Source organism: Leuresthes tenuis, unplaced genomic scaffold (assembly GCF_036924035.1).
Source record: "Leuresthes tenuis unplaced genomic scaffold, fLeuTen1.0.hap1 SCAF_21, whole genome shotgun sequence".
Lineage (NCBI taxonomy): Eukaryota > Metazoa > Chordata > Actinopteri > Atheriniformes > Atherinopsidae > Leuresthes > Leuresthes tenuis.
Genome location: NW_027325375.1, coordinates 7,096,912 through 7,119,099, shown reverse-complemented (window position 1 = coordinate 7,119,099; position 22,188 = coordinate 7,096,912). Strand labels below are relative to the sequence as shown.

The 22,188-nt window shown below is 44.0% G+C and overlaps 14 non-coding genes across 14 annotated transcripts; all 14 read right to left on the bottom strand.

Moving 5' to 3' along the window:
* Positions 1-944: 944 nt before the first annotated feature.
* On the bottom strand, positions 945-1,017 carry trnav-uac (transfer RNA valine (anticodon UAC)). Its single transcript has one exon. It is a non-coding gene; the product is annotated as a tRNA-Val (tRNA).
* Positions 1,018-2,182: 1,165 nt separating this feature from the next.
* On the bottom strand, positions 2,183-2,255 carry trnav-uac (transfer RNA valine (anticodon UAC)). Its single transcript has one exon. It is a non-coding gene; the product is annotated as a tRNA-Val (tRNA).
* Positions 2,256-3,819: 1,564 nt separating this feature from the next.
* Positions 3,820-3,892, bottom strand: trnav-uac (transfer RNA valine (anticodon UAC)). Its single transcript has one exon. It is a non-coding gene; the product is annotated as a tRNA-Val (tRNA).
* Positions 3,893-5,456: 1,564 nt separating this feature from the next.
* trnav-uac (transfer RNA valine (anticodon UAC)) lies at positions 5,457-5,529 on the bottom strand. The gene has a single exon. It is a non-coding gene; the product is annotated as a tRNA-Val (tRNA).
* A 1,564-nt stretch (positions 5,530-7,093) lies between these two features.
* trnav-uac (transfer RNA valine (anticodon UAC)) lies at positions 7,094-7,166 on the bottom strand. Its single transcript has one exon. It is a non-coding gene; the product is annotated as a tRNA-Val (tRNA).
* Positions 7,167-8,730: 1,564 nt separating this feature from the next.
* On the bottom strand, positions 8,731-8,803 carry trnav-uac (transfer RNA valine (anticodon UAC)). Its single transcript has one exon. It is a non-coding gene; the product is annotated as a tRNA-Val (tRNA).
* A 1,564-nt stretch (positions 8,804-10,367) lies between these two features.
* On the bottom strand, positions 10,368-10,440 carry trnav-uac (transfer RNA valine (anticodon UAC)). Its single transcript has one exon. It is a non-coding gene; the product is annotated as a tRNA-Val (tRNA).
* A 1,564-nt stretch (positions 10,441-12,004) lies between these two features.
* trnav-uac (transfer RNA valine (anticodon UAC)) lies at positions 12,005-12,077 on the bottom strand. The gene has a single exon. It is a non-coding gene; the product is annotated as a tRNA-Val (tRNA).
* Positions 12,078-13,641: 1,564 nt separating this feature from the next.
* On the bottom strand, positions 13,642-13,714 carry trnav-uac (transfer RNA valine (anticodon UAC)). Its single transcript has one exon. It is a non-coding gene; the product is annotated as a tRNA-Val (tRNA).
* Positions 13,715-14,888: 1,174 nt separating this feature from the next.
* On the bottom strand, positions 14,889-14,961 carry trnav-uac (transfer RNA valine (anticodon UAC)). Its single transcript has one exon. It is a non-coding gene; the product is annotated as a tRNA-Val (tRNA).
* Positions 14,962-16,533: 1,572 nt separating this feature from the next.
* Positions 16,534-16,606, bottom strand: trnav-uac (transfer RNA valine (anticodon UAC)). Its single transcript has one exon. It is a non-coding gene; the product is annotated as a tRNA-Val (tRNA).
* A 1,572-nt stretch (positions 16,607-18,178) lies between these two features.
* trnav-uac (transfer RNA valine (anticodon UAC)) lies at positions 18,179-18,251 on the bottom strand. The gene has a single exon. It is a non-coding gene; the product is annotated as a tRNA-Val (tRNA).
* Positions 18,252-19,425: 1,174 nt separating this feature from the next.
* trnav-uac (transfer RNA valine (anticodon UAC)) lies at positions 19,426-19,498 on the bottom strand. Its single transcript has one exon. It is a non-coding gene; the product is annotated as a tRNA-Val (tRNA).
* A 1,564-nt stretch (positions 19,499-21,062) lies between these two features.
* On the bottom strand, positions 21,063-21,135 carry trnav-uac (transfer RNA valine (anticodon UAC)). Its single transcript has one exon. It is a non-coding gene; the product is annotated as a tRNA-Val (tRNA).
* Between the last annotated feature and the right edge of the window lie 1,053 nt (positions 21,136-22,188).

Here is a 22,188-nt window from a genome sequence, read left to right as displayed (position 1 = left end):
GACACCCTGCCTTTTCTCGGGGCTAAAGAAAATCCCATCCATCCATGCCCAACATAACAGATCAGTTGCACTAACATCCCGTATCATGAAAGTCCAGGAGAGAGCGTTATTAGCTCTTGTAGGGTTACAAGTTAACATCTTTCAGGATTCGCTAGAGTTTGCTTATTTTCTTGCTGTTGGTGTAAAAGATGCCATCATCCACCTGCTTCATTGAGCCCACTCTAAAAAACAAGCAGCACGTGAGGATCTTTTTCTTTGATTTCTCTAGTGCTTTTGATACAATTCAAGTTACACCGATATGTGAGAAGCTCTCTAAGATGATGGTGGATACCTCCAGAATGGCCTAGATAGTGACTACCTGACAAACAGAGCAGAGTATGTCACACTCAAGGGATGTGTGTTTGAGAGAGTGGTCAGCAGCAGAGGAGCACCCCAGGGCAATGTACCCTCTCCATTTCTATGTAACCTGTAAACCTCAGTTATATAAGAGAAAGGTATTAAGCCACTGCTTTTAGACTCCAGCTACATGTGAAGGAGTCCTGAAGCTTGGTTCCGCTGGGGGTTGAACCCAGGACTTTCTGCGTGCTTCTACTTGCTTCAGTGAGCCCACTCCCATCTCCAAAAAACAAGCAGCACGTGAGGATCTTTTTCTTTGATTTCTCTAGTGCTTTTGATACAATTCAAGTTACACCGATATGTGAGAAGCTCTCTAAAATGATGGTGGATACCTCCAGAATGGCCTAGATAGTGACTACCTGACAAACAGAGCAGAGTATGTCACACTCAAGGGATGTGTGTTTGAGAGAGTGGTCAGCAGCAGAGGAGCACCCCAGGGCACTGTACCCTCTCCATTTCTATGTAACCTGTAAACCTCAGTTATATAAGAGAAAGGAATTAAGCCACTGCTTTTAGACTCCAGCTACATGTGAAGGAGTCCTGAAGCTTGGTTCTGCTGGGGGTTGAACCCAGGACTTTCTGCGTGTAAAGCAGACGTGATAACCGCTACACTACAGAACCTCTTGCGGCTGTTGTCATGGAAACCTGGAAACCCTACATCTTAGCTGACAAAGGGACAACCTCCATTCCAGTGTTCTGGAAAGACAATCTTCTGACGCAACTGAACATCAGTGAAGTACAAGTAAATAGCTCTGAAAAGTTTAACATGGTGGAAACTGATAATAGACTGAAGATCAGTACTAAGTGCATAACTCCTTCACCATGCTCGTTTGGAGAGGTGCACACTACTTTTAGTTTGAAAAAAAGCACTCTAAGTATTAAGAATATCAGTACATCTAACTGGACCTTTCTGTTTTAAACCTGATTTACAAAGAATGATCGATTTGTTTTTATAGGAAAAATCGGGCTGTAAAAAAAATCACAAGCTCTTAGGGAAGGGGTTCTTGACAAATGAAAGTCTGGACAGAACCAATGAAGTGGGCATGCCTCAACCTCCAGCCTGTCCGTCTACAGTCGTCAGGTGACGAGAAAGCTGGAGTAACTGAACTGGAACAAGGCTGCAATTTCAGACGATATGAGCCCCAGGGTTCCGATGGCCTGTATGGAATAACCAAGTGGATCTCTACTTCTTATGTTCAAGCTTAGCCCCAATCAGGAGAAATTTCAGGTGCTGCAGAAGACACCCTGCCTTTTCTCGGGGCTAAAGAAAATCCCATCCATCCATGCCCAACATAACAGATCAGTTGCACTAACATCCCGTATCATGAAAGTCCAGGAGAGAGCGTTATTAGCTCTTGTAGGGTTACAAGTTAACATCTTTCAGGATTCGCTAGAGTTTGCTTATTTTCTTGCTGTTGGTGTAAAAGATGCCATCATCCACCTGCTTCATTGAGCCCACTCCAAAAAACAAGCAGCACGTGAGGATCTTTTTCTTTGATTTCTCTAGTGCTTTTGATACAATTCAAGTTACACCGATATGTGAGAAGCTCTCTAAAATGATGGTGGATACCTCCAGAATGGCCTAGATAGTGACTACCTGACAAACAGAGCAGAGTATGTCACACTCAAGGGATGTGTGTTTGAGAGAGTGGTCAGCAGCAGAGGAGGACCCCAGGGCACTGTACCCTCTCCATTTCTATGTAACCTGTAAACCTCAGTTATATAAGAGAAAGGAATTAAGCCACTGCTTTTAGACTCCAGCTACATGTGAAGGAGTCCTGAAGCTTGGTTCTGCTGGGGGTTGAACCCAGGACTTTCTGCGTGTAAAGCAGACGTGATAACCGCTACACTACAGAACCTCATGCGGCTGTTGTCATGGAAACCTGGAAACCCTACATCTTAGCTGACAAAGGGACAACCTCCATTCCAGTGTTCTGGAAAGACAATCTTCTGACGCAACTGAACATCAGTGAAGTACAAGTAAATAGCTCTGAAAAGTTTAACATGGTGGAAACTGATAATAGACTGAAGATCAGTACTAAGTGCATAACTCCTTCAACATGCTCGTTTGGAGAGGTGCACACTACTTTTAGTTTGAAAAAAAAGCACTCTAAGTATTGAGAATATCAGTACATCTAACTGGACCTTTCTGTTTTAAACCTGATTTACAAAGAAAGATCGATTTGTTTTTATAGGAAAAATCGGGCTGTAAAAAAAATCACAAGCTCTTAGGGAAGGGGTTCTTGACAAATGAAAGTCTGGACAGAGCCAATGAAGTGGGCATGCCTCAACCTCCAGCCTGTCCGTCTACAGTCGTCAGGTGACGAGAAAGCTGGAGTAACTGAACTGGAACAAGGCTGCAATTTCAGACGATATGAGCCCCAGGGTTCCGATGGCCTGTATGGAATAACCAAGTGGATCTCTACTTCTTATGTTCAAGCTTAGCCCCAATCAGGAGAAATTTCAGGTGCTGCAGAAGACACCCTGCCTTTTCTCGGGGCTAAAGAAAATCCCATCCATCCATGCCCAACATAACAGATCAGTTGCACTAACATCCCGTATCATGAAAGTCCAGGAGAGAGCGTTATTAGCTCTTGTAGGGTTACAAGTTAACATCTTTCAGGATTCGCTAGAGTTTGCTTATTTTCTTGCTGTTGGTGTAAAAGATGCCATCATCCACCTGCTTCATTGAGCCCACTCCAAAAAACAAGCAGCACGTGAGGATCTTTTTCTTTGATTTCTCTAGTGCTTTTGATACAATTCAAGTTACACCGATATGTGAGAAGCTCTCTAAGATGATGGTGGATACCTCCAGAATGGCCTAGATAGTGACTACCTGACAAACAGAGCAGAGTATGTCACACTCAAGGGATGTGTGTTTGAGAGAGTGGTCAGCAGCAGAGGAGCACCCCAGGGCAATGTACCCTCTCCATTTCTATGTAACCTGTAAACCTCAGTTATATAAGAGAAAGGTATTAAGCCACTGCTTTTAGACTCCAGCTACATGTGAAGGAGTCCTGAAGCTTGGTTCCGCTGGGGGTTGAACCCAGGACTTTCTGCGTGCTTCTACTTGCTTCAGTGAGCCCACTCCCATCTCCAAAAAACAAGCAGCACGGTGAGGATCTTTTTCTTTGATTTCTCTAGTGCTTTTGATACAATTCAAGTTACACCGATATGTGAGAAGCTCTCTAAAATGATGGTGGATACCTCCAGAATGGCCTAGATAGTGACTACCTGACAAACAGAGTAGAGTATGTCACACTCAAGGGATGTGTGTTTGAGAGAGTGGTCAGCAGCAGAGGAGCACCCCAGGGCACTGTACCCTCTCCATTTCTATGTAACCTGTAAACATCAGTTATATAAGAGAAAGGAAATAAGCCACTGTTTTTAGACTCCAGCTACATGTGAAGGAGTCCTGAAGCTTGGTTCTGCTGGGGGTTGAACCCAGGACTTTCTGCGTGTAAAGCAGACGTGATAACCGCTACACTACAGAACCTCATGCGGCTGTTGTCATGGAAACCTGGAAACCCTACATCTTAGCTGACAAAGGGACAACCTCCATTCCAGTGTTCTGGAAAGACAATTTTCTGACGCAACTGAACATCAGTGAAGTACAAGTAAATAGCTCTGAAAAGTTTAACATGGTGGAAACTGATAATAGACTGAAGATCAGTACTAAGTGCATAACTCCTTCACCATGCTCGTTTGGAGAGGTGCACACTACTTTTAGTTTGAAAAAAAAGCACTCTAAGTATTGAGAATATCAGTACATCTAACTGGACCTTTCTGTTTTAAACCTGATTTACAAAGAAAGGTCGATTTGTTTTTATAGGAAAAATCGGGCTGTAAAAAAAATCACAAGCTCTTAGGGAAGGGGTTCTTGACAAATGAAAGTCTGGACAGAGCCAATGAAGTGGGCATGCCTCAACCTCCAGCCTGTCCGTCTACAGTCGTCAGGTGACGAGAAAGCTGGAGTAACTGAACTGGAACAAGGCTGCAATTTCAGACGATATGAGCCCCAGGGTTCCGAAGGCCTGTATGGAATAACCACTTGTATCTCTACTTCTTATGTTCAAGCTTAGCCCCAATCAGGAGAAATTTCAGGTGCTGCAGAAGACACCCTGCCTTTTCTCGGGGCTAAAGAAAATCCCATCCATCCATGCCCAACATAACAGATCAGTTGCACTAACATCCCGTATCATGAAAGTCCAGGAGAGAGCGTTATTAGCTCTTGTAGGGTTACAAGTTAACATCTTTCAGGATTCGCTAGAGTTTGCTTATTTTCTTGCTGTTGGTGTAAAAGATGCCATCATCCACCTGCTTCATTGAGCCCACTCTAAAAAACAAGCAGCACGTGAGGATCTTTTTCTTTGATTTCTCTAGTGCTTTTGATACAATTCAAGTTACACCGATATGTGAGAAGCTCTCTAAGATGATGGTGGATACCTCCAGAATGGCCTAGATAGTGACTACCTGACAAACAGAGCAGAGTATGTCACACTCAAGGGATGTGTGTTTGAGAGAGTGGTCAGCAGCAGAGGAGCACCCCAGGGCAATGTACCCTCTCCATTTCTATGTAACCTGTAAACCTCAGTTATATAAGAGAAAGGTATTAAGCCACTGCTTTTAGACTCCAGCTACATGTGAAGGAGTCCTGAAGCTTGGTTCCGCTGGGGGTTGAACCCAGGACTTTCTGCGTGCTTCTACTTGCTTCAGTGAGCCCACTCCCATCTCCAAAAAACAAGCAGCACGGTGAGGATCTTTTTCTTTGATTTCTCTAGTGCTTTTGATACAATTCAAGTTACACCGATATGTGAGAAGCTCTCTAAAATGATGGTGGATACCTCCAGAATGGCCTAGATAGTGACTACCTGACAAACAGAGCAGAGTATGTCACACTCAAGGGATGTGTGTTTGAGAGAGTGGTCAGCAGCAGAGGAGCACCCCAGGGCACTGTACCCTCTCCATTTCTATGTAACCTGTAAACCTCAGTTATATAAGAGAAAGGAATTAAGCCACTGCTTTTAGACTCCAGCTACATGTGAAGGAGTCCTGAAGCTTGGTTCTGCTGGGGGTTGAACCCAGGACTTTCTGCGTGTAAAGCAGACGTGATAACCGCTACACTACAGAACCTCTTGCGGCTGTTGTCATGGAAACCTGGAAACCCTACATCTTAGCTGACAAAGGGACAACCTCCATTCCAGTGTTCTGGAAAGACAATCTTCTGACGCAACTGAACATCAGTGAAGTACAAGTAAATAGCTCTGAAAAGTTTAACATGGTGGAAACTGATAATAGACTGAAGATCAGTACTAAGTGCATAACTCCTTCACCATGCTCGTTTGGAGAGGTGCACACTACTTTTAGTTTGAAAAAAAAGCACTCTAAGTATTGAGAATATCAGTACATCTAACTGGACCTTTCTGTTTTAAACCTGATTTACAAAGAAAGGTCGATTTGTTTTTATAGGAAAAATCGGGCTGTAAAAAAAATCACAAGCTCTTAGGGAAGGGGTTCTTGACAAATGAAAGTCTGGACAGAGCCAATGAAGTGGGCATGCCTCAACCTCCAGCCTGTCCGTCTACAGTCGTCAGGTGACGAGAAAGCTGGAGTAACTGAACTGGAACAAGGCTGCAATTTCAGACGATATGAGCCCCAGGGTTCCGATGGCCTGTATGGAATAACCAAGTGGATCTCTACTTCTTATGTTCAAGCTTAGCCCCAATCAGGAGAAATTTCAGGTGCTGCAGAAGACACCCTGCCTTTTCTCGGGGCTAAAGAAAATCCCATCCATCCATGCCCAACATAACAGATCAGTTGCACTAACATCCCGTATCATGAAAGTCCAGGAGAGAGCGTTATTAGCTCTTGTAGGGTTACAAGTTAACATCTTTCAGGATTCGCTAGAGTTTGCTTATTTTCTTGCTGTTGGTGTAAAAGATGCCATCATCCACCTGCTTCATTGAGCCCACTCCAAAAAACAAGCAGCACGTGAGGATCTTTTTCTTTGATTTCTCTAGTGCTTTTGATACAATTCAAGTTACACCGATATGTGAGAAGCTCTCTAAGATGATGGTGGATACCTCCAGAATGGCCTAGATAGTGACTACCTGACAAACAGAGCAGAGTATGTCACACTCAAGGGATGTGTGTTTGAGAGAGTGGTCAGCAGCAGAGGAGCACCCCAGGGCAATGTACCCTCTCCATTTCTATGTAACCTGTAAACCTCAGTTATATAAGAGAAAGGTATTAAGCCACTGCTTTTAGACTCCAGCTACATGTGAAGGAGTCCTGAAGCTTGGTTCCGCTGGGGGTTGAACCCAGGACTTTCTGCGTGCTTCTACTTGCTTCAGTGAGCCCACTCCCATCTCCAAAAAACAAGCAGCACGGTGAGGATCTTTTTCTTTGATTTCTCTAGTGCTTTTGATACAATTCAAGTTACACCGATATGTGAGAAGCTCTCTAAAATGATGGTGGATACCTCCAGAATGGCCTAGATAGTGACTACCTGACAAACAGAGTAGAGTATGTCACACTCAAGGGATGTGTGTTTGAGAGAGTGGTCAGCAGCAGAGGAGCACCCCAGGGCACTGTACCCTCTCCATTTCTATGTAACCTGTAAACATCAGTTATATAAGAGAAAGGAAATAAGCCACTGTTTTTAGACTCCAGCTACATGTGAAGGAGTCCTGAAGCTTGGTTCTGCTGGGGGTTGAACCCAGGACTTTCTGCGTGTAAAGCAGACGTGATAACCGCTACACTACAGAACCTCATGCGGCTGTTGTCATGGAAACCTGGAAACCCTACATCTTAGCTGACAAAGGGACAACCTCCATTCCAGTGTTCTGGAAAGACAATTTTCTGACGCAACTGAACATCAGTGAAGTACAAGTAAATAGCTCTGAAAAGTTTAACATGGTGGAAACTGATAATAGACTGAAGATCAGTACTAAGTGCATAACTCCTTCACCATGCTCGTTTGGAGAGGTGCACACTACTTTTAGTTTGAAAAAAAAGCACTCTAAGTATTGAGAATATCAGTACATCTAACTGGACCTTTCTGTTTTAAACCTGATTTACAAAGAAAGGTCGATTTGTTTTTATAGGAAAAATCGGGCTGTAAAAAAAATCACAAGCTCTTAGGGAAGGGGTTCTTGACAAATGAAAGTCTGGACAGAGCCAATGAAGTGGGCATGCCTCAACCTCCAGCCTGTCCGTCTACAGTCGTCAGGTGACGAGAAAGCTGGAGTAACTGAACTGGAACAAGGCTGCAATTTCAGACGATATGAGCCCCAGGGTTCCGAAGGCCTGTATGGAATAACCACTTGTATCTCTACTTCTTATGTTCAAGCTTAGCCCCAATCAGGAGAAATTTCAGGTGCTGCAGAAGACACCCTGCCTTTTCTCGGGGCTAAAGAAAATCCCATCCATCCATGCCCAACATAACAGATCAGTTGCACTAACATCCCGTATCATGAAAGTCCAGGAGAGAGCGTTATTAGCTCTTGTAGGGTTACAAGTTAACATCTTTCAGGATTCGCTAGAGTTTGCTTATTTTCTTGCTGTTGGTGTAAAAGATGCCATCATCCACCTGCTTCATTGAGCCCACTCTAAAAAACAAGCAGCACGTGAGGATCTTTTTCTTTGATTTCTCTAGTGCTTTTGATACAATTCAAGTTACACCGATATGTGAGAAGCTCTCTAAGATGATGGTGGATACCTCCAGAATGGCCTAGATAGTGACTACCTGACAAACAGAGCAGAGTATGTCACACTCAAGGGATGTGTGTTTGAGAGAGTGGTCAGCAGCAGAGGAGCACCCCAGGGCAATGTACCCTCTCCATTTCTATGTAACCTGTAAACCTCAGTTATATAAGAGAAAGGTATTAAGCCACTGCTTTTAGACTCCAGCTACATGTGAAGGAGTCCTGAAGCTTGGTTCCGCTGGGGGTTGAACCCAGGACTTTCTGCGTGCTTCTACTTGCTTCAGTGAGCCCACTCCCATCTCCAAAAAACAAGCAGCACGGTGAGGATCTTTTTCTTTGATTTCTCTAGTGCTTTTGATACAATTCAAGTTTCACCGATATGTGAGAAGCTCTCTAAAATGATGGTGGATACCTCCAGAATGGCCTAGATAGTGACTACCTGACAAACAGAGCAGAGTATGTCACACTCAAGGGATGTGTGTTTGAGAGAGTGGTCAGCAGCAGAGGAGCACCCCAGGGCACTGTACCCTCTCCATTTCTATGTAACCTGTAAACCTCAGTTATATAAGAGAAAGGAATTAAGCCACTGCTTTTAGACTCAAGCTACATGTGAAGGAGTCCTGAAGCTTGGTTCTGCTGGGGGTTGAACCCAGGACTTTCTGCGTGTAAAGCAGACGTGATAACCGCTACACTACAGAACCTCTTGCGGCTGTTGTCATGGAAACCTGGAAACCCTACATCTTAGCTGACAAAGGGACAACCTCCATTCCAGTGTTCTGGAAAGACAATCTTCTGACGCAACTGAACATCAGTGAAGTACAAGTAAATAGCTCTGAAAAGTTTAACATGGTGGAAACTGATAATAGACTGAAGATCAGTACTAAGTGCATAACTCCTTCACCATGCTCGTTTGGAGAGGTGCACACTACTTTTAGTTTGAAAAAAAAGCACTCTAAGTATTGAGAATATCAGTACATCTAACTGGACCTTTCTGTTTTAAACCTGATTTACAAAGAAAGGTCGATTTGTTTTTATAGGAAAAATCGGGCTGTAAAAAAAATCACAAGCTCTTAGGGAAGGGGTTCTTGACAAATGAAAGTCTGGACAGAGCCAATGAAGTGGGCATGCCTCAACCTCCAGCCTGTCCGTCTACAGTCGTCAGGTGACGAGAAAGCTGGAGTAACTGAACTGGAACAAGGCTGCAATTTCAGACGATATGAGCCCCAGGGTTCCGATGGCCTGTATGGAATAACCAAGTGGATCTCTACTTCTTATGTTCAAGCTTAGCCCCAATCAGGAGAAATTTCAGGTGCTGCAGAAGACACCCTGCCTTTTCTCGGGGCTAAAGAAAATCCCATCCATCCATGCCCAACATAACAGATCAGTTGCACTAACATCCCGTATCATGAAAGTCCAGGAGAGAGCGTTATTAGCTCTTGTAGGGTTACAAGTTAACATCTTTCAGGATTCGCTAGAGTTTGCTTATTTTCTTGCTGTTGGTGTAAAAGATGCCATCATCCACCTGCTTCATTGAGCCCACTCCAAAAAACAAGCAGCACGTGAGGATCTTTTTCTTTGATTTCTCTAGTGCTTTTGATACAATTCAAGTTACACCGATATGTGAGAAGCTCTCTAAGATGATGGTGGATACCTCCAGAATGGCCTAGATAGTGACTACCTGACAAACAGAGCAGAGTATGTCACACTCAAGGGATGTGTGTTTGAGAGAGTGGTCAGCAGCAGAGGAGCACCCCAGGGCAATGTACCCTCTCCATTTCTATGTAACCTGTAAACCTCAGTTATATAAGAGAAAGGTATTAAGCCACTGCTTTTAGACTCCAGCTACATGTGAAGGAGTCCTGAAGCTTGGTTCCGCTGGGGGTTGAACCCAGGACTTTCTGCGTGCTTCTACTTGCTTCAGTGAGCCCACTCCCATCTCCAAAAAACAAGCAGCACGGTGAGGATCTTTTTCTTTGATTTCTCTAGTGCTTTTGATACAATTCAAGTTACACCGATATGTGAGAAGCTCTCTAAAATGATGGTGGATACCTCCAGAATGGCCTAGATAGTGACTACCTGACAAACAGAGCAGAGTATGTCACACTCAAGGGATGTGTGTTTGAGAGAGTGGTCAGCAGCAGAGGAGCACCCCAGGGCACTGTACCCTCTCCATTTCTATGTAACCTGTAAACCTCAGTTATATAAGAGAAAGGAATTAAGCCACTGCTTTTAGACTCCAGCTACATGTGAAGGAGTCCTGAAGCTTGGTTCTGCTGGGGGTTGAACCCAGGACTTTCTGCGTGTAAAGCAGACGTGATAACCGCTACACTACAGAACCTCTTGCGGCTGTTGTCATGGAAACCTGGAAACCCTACATCTTAGCTGACAAAGGGACAACCTCCATTCCAGTGTTCTGGAAAGACAATCTTCTGACGCAACTGAACATCAGTGAAGTACAAGTAAATAGCTCTGAAAAGTTTAACATGGTGGAAACTGATAATAGACTGAAGATCAGTACTAAGTGCATAACTCCTTCACCATGCTCGTTTGGAGAGGTGCACACTACTTTTAGTTTGAAAAAAAAGCACTCTAAGTATTGAGAATATCAGTACATCTAACTGGACCTTTCTGTTTTAAACCTGATTTACAAAGAAAGGTCGATTTGTTTTTATAGGAAAAATCGGGCTGTAAAAAAAATCACAAGCTCTTAGGGAAGGGGTTCTTGACAAATGAAAGTCTGGACAGAGCCAATGAAGTGGGCATGCCTCAACCTCCAGCCTGTCCGTCTACAGTCGTCAGGTGACGAGAAAGCTGGAGTAACTGAACTGGAACAAGGCTGCAATTTCAGACGATATGAGCCCCAGGGTTCCGATGGCCTGTATGGAATAACCAAGTGGATCTCTACTTCTTATGTTCAAGCTTAGCCCCAATCAGGAGAAATTTCAGGTGCTGCAGAAGACACCCTGCCTTTTCTCGGGGCTAAAGAAAATCCCATCCATCCATGCCCAACATAACAGATCAGTTGCACTAACATCCCGTATCATGAAAGTCCAGGAGAGAGCGTTATTAGCTCTTGTAGGGTTACAAGTTAACATCTTTCAGGATTCGCTAGAGTTTGCTTATTTTCTTGCTGTTGGTGTAAAAGATGCCATCATCCACCTGCTTCATTGAGCCCACTCCAAAAAACAAGCAGCACGTGAGGATCTTTTTCTTTGATTTCTCTAGTGCTTTTGATACAATTCAAGTTACACCGATATGTGAGAAGCTCTCTAAGATGATGGTGGATACCTCCAGAATGGCCTAGATAGTGACTACCTGACAAACAGAGCAGAGTATGTCACACTCAAGGGATGTGTGTTTGAGAGAGTGGTCAGCAGCAGAGGAGCACCCCAGGGCAATGTACCCTCTCCATTTCTATGTAACCTGTAAACCTCAGTTATATAAGAGAAAGGTATTAAGCCACTGCTTTTAGACTCCAGCTACATGTGAAGGAGTCCTGAAGCTTGGTTCCGCTGGGGGTTGAACCCAGGACTTTCTGCGTGCTTCTACTTGCTTCAGTGAGCCCACTCCCATCTCCAAAAAACAAGCAGCACGGTGAGGATCTTTTTCTTTGATTTCTCTAGTGCTTTTGATACAATTCAAGTTACACCGATATGTGAGAAGCTCTCTAAAATGATGGTGGATACCTCCAGAATGGCCTAGATAGTGACTACCTGACAAACAGAGTAGAGTATGTCACACTCAAGGGATGTGTGTTTGAGAGAGTGGTCAGCAGCAGAGGAGCACCCCAGGGCACTGTACCCTCTCCATTTCTATGTAACCTGTAAACATCAGTTATATAAGAGAAAGGAAATAAGCCACTGTTTTTAGACTCCAGCTACATGTGAAGGAGTCCTGAAGCTTGGTTCTGCTGGGGGTTGAACCCAGGACTTTCTGCGTGTAAAGCAGACGTGATAACCGCTACACTACAGAACCTCATGCGGCTGTTGTCATGGAAACCTGGAAACCCTACATCTTAGCTGACAAAGGGACAACCTCCATTCCAGTGTTCTGGAAAGACAATTTTCTGACGCAACTGAACATCAGTGAAGTACAAGTAAATAGCTCTGAAAAGTTTAACATGGTGGAAACTGATAATAGACTGAAGATCAGTACTAAGTGCATAACTCCTTCACCATGCTCGTTTGGAGAGGTGCACACTACTTTTAGTTTGAAAAAAAAGCACTCTAAGTATTGAGAATATCAGTACATCTAACTGGACCTTTCTGTTTTAAACCTGATTTACAAAGAAAGGTCGATTTGTTTTTATAGGAAAAATCGGGCTGTAAAAAAAATCACAAGCTCTTAGGGAAGGGGTTCTTGACAAATGAAAGTCTGGACAGAGCCAATGAAGTGGGCATGCCTCAACCTCCAGCCTGTCCGTCTACAGTCGTCAGGTGACGAGAAAGCTGGAGTAACTGAACTGGAACAAGGCTGCAATTTCAGACGATATGAGCCCCAGGGTTCCGAAGGCCTGTATGGAATAACCACTTGTATCTCTACTTCTTATGTTCAAGCTTAGCCCCAATCAGGAGAAATTTCAGGTGCTGCAGAAGACACCCTGCCTTTTCTCGGGGCTAAAGAAAATCCCATCCATCCATGCCCAACATAACAGATCAGTTGCACTAACATCCCGTATCATGAAAGTCCAGGAGAGAGCGTTATTAGCTCTTGTAGGGTTACAAGTTAACATCTTTCAGGATTCGCTAGAGTTTGCTTATTTTCTTGCTGTTGGTGTAAAAGATGCCATCATCCACCTGCTTCATTGAGCCCACTCTAAAAAACAAGCAGCACGTGAGGATCTTTTTCTTTGATTTCTCTAGTGCTTTTGATACAATTCAAGTTACACCGATATGTGAGAAGCTCTCTAAGATGATGGTGGATACCTCCAGAATGGCCTAGATAGTGACTACCTGACAAACAGAGCAGAGTATGTCACACTCAAGGGATGTGTGTTTGAGAGAGTGGTCAGCAGCAGAGGAGCACCCCAGGGCAATGTACCCTCTCCATTTCTATGTAACCTGTAAACCTCAGTTATATAAGAGAAAGGTATTAAGCCACTGCTTTTAGACTCCAGCTACATGTGAAGGAGTCCTGAAGCTTGGTTCCGCTGGGGGTTGAACCCAGGACTTTCTGCGTGCTTCTACTTGCTTCAGTGAGCCCACTCCCATCTCCAAAAAACAAGCAGCACGGTGAGGATCTTTTTCTTTGATTTCTCTAGTGCTTTTGATACAATTCAAGTTACACCGATATGTGAGAAGCTCTCTAAAATGATGGTGGATACCTCCAGAACGGCCTAGATAGTGAGTACCTGACAAACAGAGCAGAGTATGTCACACTCAAGGGATGTGTGTTTGAGAGAGTGGTCAGCAGCAGAGGAGCACCCCAGGGCACTGTACCCTCTCCATTTCTATGTAACCTGTAAACCTCAGTTATATAAGAGAATGGAATTAAGCCACTGCTTTTAGACTCCAGCTACATGTGAAGGAGTCCTGAAGCTTGGTTCTGCTGGGGGTTGAACCCAGGACTTTCTGCGTGTAAAGCACACGTGATAACCGCTACACTACAGAACCTCATGCGGCTGTTGTCATGGAAACCTGGAAACCCTACATCTTAGCTGACAAAGGGACAACCTCCATTCCAGTGTTCTGGAAAGACAATCTTCTGACGCAACTGAACATCAGTGAAGTACAAGTAAATAGCTCTGAAAAGTTTAACATGGTGGAAACTGATAATAGACTGAAGATCAGTACTAAGTGCATAACTCCTTCACCATGCTCGTTTGGAGAGGTGCACACTACTTTTAGTTTGAAAAAAAAGCACTCTAAGTATTGAGAATATCAGTACATCCAACTGGACCTTTCTGTTTTAAACCTGATTTACAAAGAAAGGTCGATTTGTTTTTATAGGAAAAATCGGGCTGTAAAAAAAATCACAAGCTCTTAGGGAAGGGGTTCTTGACAAATGAAAGTCTGGACAGAGCCAATGAAGTGGGCATGCCTCAACCTCCAGCCTGTCTGTCTACAGTCGTCAGGTGACGAGAAAGCTGGAGTAACTGAACTGGAACAAGGCTGCAATTTCAGACGATATGAGCCCCAGGGTTCCGATGGCCTGTATGGAATAACCAAGTGGATCTCTACTTCTTATGTTCAAGCTTAGCCCCAATCAGTAGAAATTTCAGGTGCTGCAGAAGACACTCTGCCTTTTCTCGGGGCTAAAGAAAATCCCATCCATCCATGCCCAACATAACAGATCAGTTGCACTAACATCCCGTATCATGAAAGTCCAGGAGAGAGCGTTATTAGCTCTTGTAGGGTTACAAGTTAACATCTTTCAGGATTCGCTAGAGTTTGCTTATTTTCTTGCTGTTGGTGTAAAAGATGCCATCATCTACTTGCTTCAGTGAGCCCACTCCCATCTCCAAAAAACAAGCAACACGGTGAGGATCTTTTTCTTTGATTTCTCTAGTGCTTTTGATACAATTCAAGTTACACCGATATGTGAGAAGCTCTCTAAAATGATGGTGGATACCTCCAGAATGGCCTAGATAGTGACTACCTGACAAACAGAGCAGAGTATGTCACACTCAAGGGATGTGTGTTTGAGAGAGTGGTCAGCAGCAGAGGAGGACCCCAGGGCACTGTACCCTCTCCATTTCTATGTAACCTGTAAACCTCAGTTATATAAGAGAAAGGAATTAAGCCACTGCTTTTAGACTCCAGCTACATGTGAAGGAGTCCTGAAGCTTGGTTCTGCTGGGGGTTGAACCCAGGACTTTCTGCGTGTAAAGCAGACGTGATAACCGCTACACTACAGAACCTCTTGCGGCTGTTGTCATGGAAACCTGGAAACCCTACATCTTAGCTGACAAAGGGACAACCTCCATTCCAGTGTTCTGGAAAGACAATCTTCTGACGCAACTGAACATCAGTGAAGTACAAGTAAATAGCTCTGAAAAGTTTAACATGGTGGAAACTGATAATAGACTGAAGATCAGTACTAAGTGCATAACTCCTTCAACATGCTCGTTTTGAGAGGTGCACACTACTTTTAGTTTGAAAAAAAAGCACTCTAAGTATTGAGAATATCAGTACATCTAACTGGACCTTTCTGTTTTAAACCTGATTTACAAAGAAAGGTCGATTTGTTTTTATAGGAAAAATCGGGCTGTAAAAAAAATCACAAGCTCTTAGGGAAGGGGTTCTTGACAAATGAAAGTCTGGACAGAGCCAATGAAGTGGGCATGCCTCAACCTCCAGCCTGTCCGTCTACAGTCGTCAGGTGACGAGAAAGCTGGAGTAACTGAACTGGAACAAGGCTGCAATTTCAGACGATATGAGCCCCAGGGTTCCGATGGCCTGTATGGAATAACCAAGTGGATCTCTACTTCTTATGTTCAAGCTTAGCCCCAATCAGGAGAAATTTCAGGTGCTGCAGAAGACACCCTGCCTTTTCTCGGGGCTAAAGAAAATCCCATCCATCCATGCCCAACATAACAGATCAGTTGCACTAACATCCCGTATCATGAAAGTCCAGGAGAGAGCGTTATTAGCTCTTGTAGGGTTACAAGTTAACATCTTTCAGGATTCGCTAGAGTTTGCTTATTTTCTTGCTGTTGGTGTAAAAGATGCCATCATCTACTTGCTTCAGTGAGCCCACTCCCATCTCCAAAAAACAAGCAACACGGTGAGGATCTTTTTCTTTGATTTCTCTAGTGCTTTTGATACAATTCAAGTTACACCGATATGTGAGAAGCTCTCTAAGATGATGGTGGATACCTCCAGAATGGCCTAGATAGTGACTACCTGACAAACAGAGCAGAGTATGTCACACTCAAAGGATGTGTGTTTGAGAGAGTGGTCAGCAGCAGAGGAGCACCCCAGGGCAATGTACCCTCTCCATTTCTATGTAACCTGTAAACCTCAGTTATATAAGAGAAAGGTATTAAGCCACTGCTTTTAGACTCCAGCTACATGTGAAGGAGTCCTGAAGCTTGGTTCCGCTGGGGGTTGAACCCAGGACTTTCTGCGTGCTTCTACTTGCTTCAGTGAGCCCACTCCCATCTCCAAAAAACAAGCAGCACGGTGAGGATCTTTTTCTTTGATTTCTCTAGTGCTTTTGATACAATTCAAGTTACACCGATATGTGAGAAGCTCTCTAAAATGATGGTGGATACCTCCAGAATGGCCTAGATAGTGAGTACCTGACAAACAGAGCAGAGTATGTCACACTCAAGGGATGTGTGTTTGAGAGAGTGGTCAGCAGCAGAGGAGCACCCCAGGGCACTGTACCCTCTCCATTTCTATGTAACCTGTAAACCTCAGTTATATAAGAGAAAGGAATTAAGCCACTGCTTTTAGACTCCAGCTACATGTGAAGGAGTCCTGAAGCTTGGTTCTGCTGGGGGTTGAACCCAGGACTTTCTGCGTGTAAAGCAGACGTGATAACCGCTACACTACAGAACCTCTTGCGGCTGTTGTCATGGAAACCTGGAAACCCTACATCTTAGCTGACAAAGGGACAACCTCCATTCCAGTGTTCTGGAAAGACAATCTTCTGACGCAACTGAACATCAGTGAAGTACAAGTAAATAGCTCTGAAAAGTTTAACATGGTGGAAACTGATAATAGACTGAAGATCAGTACTAAGTGCATAACTCCTTCACCATGCTCGTTTGGAGAGGTGCACACTACTTTTAGTTTGAAAAAAAAGCACTCTAAGTATTGAGAATATCAGTACATCTAACTGGACCTTTCTGTTTTAAACCTGATTTACAAAGAAAGGTCGATTTGTTTTTATAGGAAAAATCGGGCTGTAAAAAAAATCACAAGCTCTTAGGGAAGGGGTTCTTGACAAATGAAAGTCTGGACAGAGCCAATGAAGTGGGCATGCCTCAACCTCCAGCCTGTCCGTCTACAGTCGTCAGGTGACGAGAAAGCTGGAGTAACTGAACTGGAACAAGGCTGCAATTTCAGACGATATGAGCCCCAGGGTTCCGATGGCCTGTATGGAATAACCAAGTGGATCTCTACTTCTTATGTTCAAGCTTAGCCCCAATCAGGAGAAATTTCAGGTGCTGCAGAAGACACCCTGCCTTTTCTCGGGGCTAAAGAAAATCCCATCCATCCATGCCCAACATAACAGATCAGTTGCACTAACATCCCGTATCATGAAAGTCCAGGAGAGAGCGTTATTAGCTCTTGTAGGGTTACAAGTTAACATCTTTCAGGATTCGCTAGAGTTTGCTTATTTTCTTGCTGTTGGTGTAAAAGATGCCATCATCTACTTGCTTCAGTGAGCCCACTCCCATCTCCAAAAAACAAGCAACACGGTGAGGATCTTTTTCTTTGATTTCTCTAGTGCTTTTGATACAATTCAAGTTACACCGATATGTGAGAAGCTCTCTAAAATGATGGTGGATACCTCCAGAATGGCCTAGATAGTGACTACCTGACAAACAGAGCAGAGTATGTCACACTCAAGGGATGTGTGTTTGAGAGAGTGGTCAGCAGCAGAGGAGGACCCCAGGGCACTGTACCCTCTCCATTTCTATGTAACCTGTAAACCTCAGTTATATAAGAGAAAGGTATTAAGCCACTGCTTTTAGACTCCAGCTACATGTGAAGGAGTCCTGAAGCTTGGTTCCGCTGGGGGTTGAACCCAGGACTTTCTGCGTGCTTCTACTTGCTTCAGTGAGCCCACTCCCATCTCCAAAAAACAAGCAGCACGGTGAGGATCTTTTTCTTTGATTTCTCTAGTGCTTTTGATACAATTCAAGTTACACCGATATGTGAGAAGCTCTCTAAAATGATGGTGGATACCTCCAGAATGGCCTAGATAGTGAGTACCTGACAAACAGAGCAGAGTATGTCACACTCAAGGGATGTGTGTTTGAGAGAGTGGTCAGCAGCAGAGGAGCACCCCAGGGCACTGTACCCTCTCCATTTCTATGTAACCTGTAAACCTCAGTTATATAAGAGAAAGGAATTAAGCCACTGCTTTTAGACTCCAGCTACATGTGAAGGAGTCCTGAAGCTTGGTTCTGCTGGGGGTTGAACCCAGGACTTTCTGCGTGTAAAGCAGACGTGATAACCGCTACACTACAGAACCTCTTGCGGCTGTTGTCATGGAAACCTGGAAACCCTACATCTTAGCTGACAAAGGGACAACCTCCATTCCAGTGTTCTGGAAAGACAATCTTCTGACGCAACTGAACATCAGTGAAGTACAAGTAAATAGCTCTGAAAAGTTTAACATGGTGGAAACTGATAATAGACTGAAGATCAGTACTAAGTGCATAACTCCTTCACCATGCTCGTTTGGAGAGGTGCACACTACTTTTAGTTTGAAAAAAAAGCACTCTAAGTATTGAGAATATCAGTACATCTAACTGGACCTTTCTGTTTTAAACCTGATTTACAAAGAAAGGTCGATTTGTTTTTATAGGAAAAATCGGGCTGTAAAAAAAATCACAAGCTCTTAGGGAAGGGGTTCTTGACAAATGAAAGTCTGGACAGAGCCAATGAAGTGGGCATGCCTCAACCTCCAGCCTGTCCGTCTACAGTCGTCAGGTGACGAGAAAGCTGGAGTAACTGAACTGGAACAAGGCTGCAATTTCAGACGATATGAGCCCCAGGGTTCCGAAGGCCTGTATGGAATAACCACTTGTATCTCTACTTCTTATGTTCAAGCTTAGCCCCAATCAGGAGAAATTTCAGGTGCTGCAGAAGACACTCTGCCTTTTCTCGGGGCTAAAGAAAATCCCATCCATCCATGCCCAACATAACAGATCAGTTGCACTAACATCCCGTATCATGAAAGTCCAGGAGAGAGCGTTATTAGCTCTTGTAGGGTTACAAGTTAACATCTTTCAGGATTCGCTAGAGTTTGCTTATTTTCTTGCTGTTGGTGTAAAAGATGCCATCATCTACTTGCTTCAGTGAGCCCACTCCCATCTCCAAAAAACAAGCAGCACGGTGAGGATCTTTTTCTTTGATTTCTCTAGTGCTTTTGATACAATTCAAGTTACACCGATATGTGAGAAGCTCTCTAAAATGATGGTGGATACCTCCAGAATGGCCTAGATAGTGAGTACCTGACAAACAGAGCAGAGTATGTCACACTCAAGGGATGTGTGTTTGAGAGAGTGTTCAGCAGCAGAGGAGCACCCCAGGGCACTGTACCCTCTCCATTTCTATGTAACCTGTAAACCTCAGTTATATAAGAGAAAGGAATTAAGCCACTGCTTTTAGACTCCAGCTACATGTGAAGGAGTCCTGAAGCTTGGTTCTGCTGGGGGTTGAACCCAGGACTTTCTGCGTGTAAAGCAGACGTGATAACCGCTACACTACAGAACCTCATGCGGCTGTTGTCATGGAAACCTGGAAACCCTACATCTTAGCTGACAAAGGGACAACCTCCATTCCAGTGTTCTGGAAAGACAATCTTCTGACGCAACTGAACATCAGTGAAGTACAAGTAAATAGCTCTGAAAAGTTTAACATGGTGGAAACTGATAATAGACTGAAGATCAGTACTAAGTGCATAACTCCTTCACCATGCTCGTTTGGAGAGGTGCACACTACTTTTAGTTTGAAAAAAAAGCACTCTAAGTATTGAGAATATCAGTACATCTAACTGGACCTTTCTGTTTTAAACCTGATTTACAAAGAAAGGTCGATTTGTTTTTATAGGAAAAATCGGGCTGTAAAAAAAATCACAAGCTCTTAGGGAAGGGGTTCTTGACAAATGAAAGTCTGGACAGAGCCAATGAAGTGGGCATGCCTCAACCTCCAGCCTGTCCGTCTACAGTCGTCAGGTGACGAGAAAGCTGGAGTAACTGAACTGGAACAAGGCTGCAATTTCAGACGATATGAGCCCCAGGGTTCCGAAGGCCTGTATGGAATAACCACTTGTATCTCTACTTCTTATGTTCAAGCTTAGCCCCAATCAGGAGAAATTTCAGGTGCTGCAGAAGACACCCTGCCTTTTCTCGGGGCTAAAGAAAATCCCATCCATCCATGCCCAACATAACAGATCAGTTGCACTAACATCCCGTATCATGAAAGTCCAGGAGAGAGCGTTATTAGCTCTTGTAGGGTTACAAGTTAACATCTTTCAGGATTCGCTAGAGTTTGCTTATTTTCTTGCTGTTGGTGTAAAAGATGCCATCATCCACCTGCTTCATTGAGCCCACTCTAAAAAACAAGCAGCACGTGAGGATCTTTTTCTTTGATTTCTCTAGTGCTTTTGATACAATTCAAGTTACACCGATATGTGAGAAGCTCTCTAAGATGATGGTGGATACCTCCAGAATGGCCTAGATAGTGACTACCTGACAAACAGAGCAGAGTATGTCACACTCAAGGGATGTGTGTTTGAGAGAGTGGTCAGCAGCAGAGGAGCACCCCAGGGCAATGTACCCTCTCCATTTCTATGTAACCTGTAAACCTCAGTTATATAAGAGAAAGGTATTAAGCCACTGCTTTTAGACTCCAGCTACATGTGAAGGAGTCCTGAAGCTTGGTTCCGCTGGGGGTTGAACCCAGGACTTTCTGCGTGCTTCTACTTGCTTCAGTGAGCCCACTCCCATCTCCAAAAAACAAGCAGCACGGTGAGGATCTTTTTCTTTGATTTCTCTAGTGCTTTTGATACAATTCAAGTTACACCGATATGTGAGAAGCTCTCTAAAATGATGGTGGATACCTCCAGAACGGCCTAGATAGTGAGTACCTGACAAACAGAGCAGAGTATGTCACACTCAAGGGATGTGTGTTTGAGAGAGTGGTCAGCAGCAGAGGAGCACCCCAGGGCACTGTACCCTCTCCATTTCTATGTAACCTGTAAACCTCAGTTATATAAGAGAATGGAATTAAGCCACTGCTTTTAGACTCCAGCTACATGTGAAGGAGTCCTGAAGCTTGGTTCTGCTGGGGGTTGAACCCAGGACTTTCTGCGTGTAAAGCACACGTGATAACCGCTACACTACAGAACCTCATGCGGCTGTTGTCATGGAAACCTGGAAACCCTACATCTTAGCTGACAAAGGGACAACCTCCATTCCAGTGTTCTGGAAAGACAATCTTCTGACGCAACTGAACATCAGTGAAGTACAAGTAAATAGCTCTGAAAAGTTTAACATGGTGGAAACTGATAATAGACTGAAGATCAGTACTAAGTGCATAACTCCTTCACCATGCTCGTTTGGAGAGGTGCACACTACTTTTAGTTTGAAAAAAAAGCACTCTAAGTATTGAGAATATCAGTACATCCAACTGGACCTTTCTGTTTTAAACCTGATTTACAAAGAAAGGTCGATTTGTTTTTATAGGAAAAATCGGGCTGTAAAAAAAATCACAAGCTCTTAGGGAAGGGGTTCTTGACAAATGAAAGTCTGGACAGAGCCAATGAAGTGGGCATGCCTCAACCTCCAGCCTGTCTGTCTACAGTCGTCAGGTGACGAGAAAGCTGGAGTAACTGAACTGGAACAAGGCTGCAATTTCAGACGATATGAGCCCCAGGGTTCCGATGGCCTGTATGGAATAACCAAGTGGATCTCTACTTCTTATGTTCAAGCTTAGCCCCAATCAGTAGAAATTTCAGGTGCTGCAGAAGACACTCTGCCTTTTCTCGGGGCTAAAGAAAATCCCATCCATCCATGCCCAACATAACAGATCAGTTGCACTAACATCCCGTATCATGAAAGTCCAGGAGAGAGCGTTATTAGCTCTTGTAGGGTTACAAGTTAACATCTTTCAGGATTCGCTAGAGTTTGCTTATTTTCTTGCTGTTGGTGTAAAAGATGCCATCATCTACTTGCTTCAGTGAGCCCACTCCCATCTCCAAAAAACAAGCAACACGGTGAGGATCTTTTTCTTTGATTTCTCTAGTGCTTTTGATACAATTCAAGTTACACCGATATGTGAGAAGCTCTCTAAAATGATGGTGGATACCTCCAGAATGGCCTAGATAGTGACTACCTGACAAACAGAGCAGAGTATGTCACACTCAAGGGATGTGTGTTTGAGAGAGTGGTCAGCAGCAGAGG